The sequence below is a fragment of the Anopheles merus genome, chromosome 3R, assembly GCF_017562075.2.
Source record: "Anopheles merus strain MAF chromosome 3R, AmerM5.1, whole genome shotgun sequence".
Lineage (NCBI taxonomy): Eukaryota > Metazoa > Arthropoda > Insecta > Diptera > Culicidae > Anopheles > Anopheles merus.
The window spans coordinates 33,224,059-33,226,760 of NC_054084.1; the positions used below are offsets into that span (position 1 = coordinate 33,224,059).

The 2,702-nt window shown below is 48.4% G+C and overlaps 1 pseudogene; it reads right to left on the bottom strand.

Moving 5' to 3' along the window:
* Positions 1–1,774: 1,774 nt before the first annotated feature.
* LOC121596782 lies at positions 1,775–2,411 on the bottom strand (annotated as a pseudogene).
* Positions 2,412–2,702: the final 291 nt, after the last annotated feature.

Below are 2,702 nucleotides of genomic sequence, written 5' to 3' on the forward strand. Positions count from 1 at the left end.
TGTTTTCAATTTTAGCGTTTTTATGGAGGCATGGTATGCTCCTGAACTGAATAAAAGATGCTTTAACTATTTCTTTTCCCTCTTCTCGTGTCTGTCTGTCGGTTTAAGTACGTGTTTTTTATTTTTGTTCCTTTTCTGCGTCGATTTCTGAGAGTGCGGAGGGTATGGTGGTATAGGTTCAACAATTATTTGAGCCTGTCTTTCTGTCTGTGTTCGGTGTCTTTGCCTTTGTCGTTTCGAGTTTGCTTCTTAATTCAAAATAGAGGGCAGTGGGTGTGTCTGTGTATTGAGAACTGCAGCTTATACAGGATGGAATCCATAGTACAGTTTGTCCGTAGCGTTTAGTGCTCTCGTTAAATCAACAACCTAATCCTAATCCGTCGATGGTGATGTATCATCGGTCCATAATTCAATTCAAGAGCGAACTAAGATAACAAACAGTACTGCACTGTTGACGGGGGAAAAAACTGTTTGAACTTTGAACTCTGTGTGATATTTGTTTCGACAGTACTACTACTACTACTACTACTATCGACAGTAGTTGATCGAGAACTTGCGAAACAATTAATAACAAAAGAAAAGGAAAACTTACCCCGAAACGAAATGATAACGGAAATGTAAACCTAAAACTCCAACTAAACGTTTGTCTTCACAGTTCCCTTCTCGCTCGCTCTAGTTCTTGAGCTTTCTGTAGTTCTGGTTCATTCGCTTGACTGCTCTACTCTTCTGTTCTCACTTTTCGGTTACTAATCATTCGGAATACCGACCAGACACCGACCGCAATTTCTACTAAGGACATTCTCGTTCTTTGTCAGGCTGTAAATATCACTTTTTTCTCTCTCTCTCTCTCTCTCTCTCTCTCTCTCTTTCTCTCTCTCTCTCTTTCTTTCTTTCTTTCTCTCTCTCTCTCTCTCTCTCTCTCGATCTATTTATCTTTCTCTCTCTCTCTCACTCTATCTCTCTCTCATTCTTCATTCATGCCACTGTTGCTTCCTCTTTTTCCCCCAAGCAGGCTGCCGTGTGGACGACACATTATTGCACTTATTCATATGACCAGATACGGAAGAGAGAGAGAGAGAGAGAGCGAAAGAGAGAGGACGACGTACAAAGGGAAATGTCCCACCACACATACACACATACACACACACTACCATCACCACCCAAAAGACGCACAGCTGCCGGCATCACTTCAGCAACTCCCTTTTTTCCTTTCTCTACGCTAGGATAGATACTTGAAACCAATCACTCTCTCTTTCTCTCTCTCTAGCTCCCTCTGCTGTTGCATTTGCATCCGGACACTTCTAGTTGCGTGTGTGTGTCTTGGTTTTCCCCCTCGAAACTGACCGCAACGCCGCACGCGTGAGCCGATGAGCTTCAGCCGAGGGGGGTCGGTTGCCCTGGGTCCAGGGTTAATGGTTTTTGCTAAAAAGGTAGCATTATTGCTTTCACTTGTTCTTGCTTGTGGTGTGCCCGCCTCAGGGTGGAGGAGAGGGAACTAAGAGTGGCTGGCGCCTCACTCCCTCCAGTAGGCTCCTCCTGCTCTGTCGTCGTCGTCGTCGTCGTTCCTTCTTCTACCGGGTGGTGGTGTGGTGGTGCGGTTGCCGCTGCTCCTGCTGCCTCGTCCGTCGCTAAAGAGGAGAAAGTTGGCTGTGAACCGGACCGAGCGGTACAGCTGCCCTCTGGTTCTACCGTGGAGCGCCCTCCCCGTCCGCCAGATTATTGCGCGCCTCGTACTCCATCACCTCCTGGTAGATCAGCTCCTTCCTGCTCGACGACCGTGTGCTCACGCTCGTCCACGCTGTGATCGTACGGGCCCGGGTGCGGGCTGCAAAAGCGAAGGTGAATGCAATACATATCATCTAACCTTCTCTTTTCTTTGCACAACAGATTAACCTTACCGCATTCACTTCGCTCTCGTCGAACCACACGTTGATGTAGCTGTGCACCAGCGCCTGTCGACCGAGATGCGGTGCTCCGGATCGACCACCAGCATCCTGCTGAGCAGATCCCGCGCCTGACTAGCTTCAGTCGGTTGTGCTCGTTCGAGTCGGTCGGGAACAGCACGTCCGGGAAGAGCCGATCGAACGCGTACCCCGAGTAGCGGGGCCTGTTCTCCACGTAGTTCCGCACGGTCGGTTGCAACCGCGTCATAAAGTTCTGGGACGGAGTACCCAATTGTTCTGAAGCAGAAGAAGAAGTAGAAGAAGAGTTGCAATGATTCGCGTACTTTTGATCACCGGGATTTCGGGAGCACTCACCAATGATTTTATTCCACTGATCAATATGATCTGTACCGGGAACAGGACGCCGCCGCGTATCATCTCCCCCATGATGCAGCCGACCGACAGATGTCGACGTTCTCCTTGTACCCCATCCCGAGGATGACCTCCGGCGCACGGTAGTACCGCGTAACGACGTACGGCGTCATCATGAAGGGTGGTGCCGGCCCTACGGGCCAACCCAAAGTCGAGGATTTTCAGTGTGCAGTCCGACTTTACCACAATATTGGAGGGCTTAAGTCCTGCAAAGGGGCAAACAAACAAAAATAATGTTAATATGATGCAACTACTAGAACAGCAGATACACGATTGTGAGATCAGTGCGGCAAAATGTCACTGTCAATGTCATGCAAAAAAAAAAACTGACTAAAATAAAATTCATGTTTAGTCAGAGGTGATCAGAGGTGATACTCAATCAGTGGT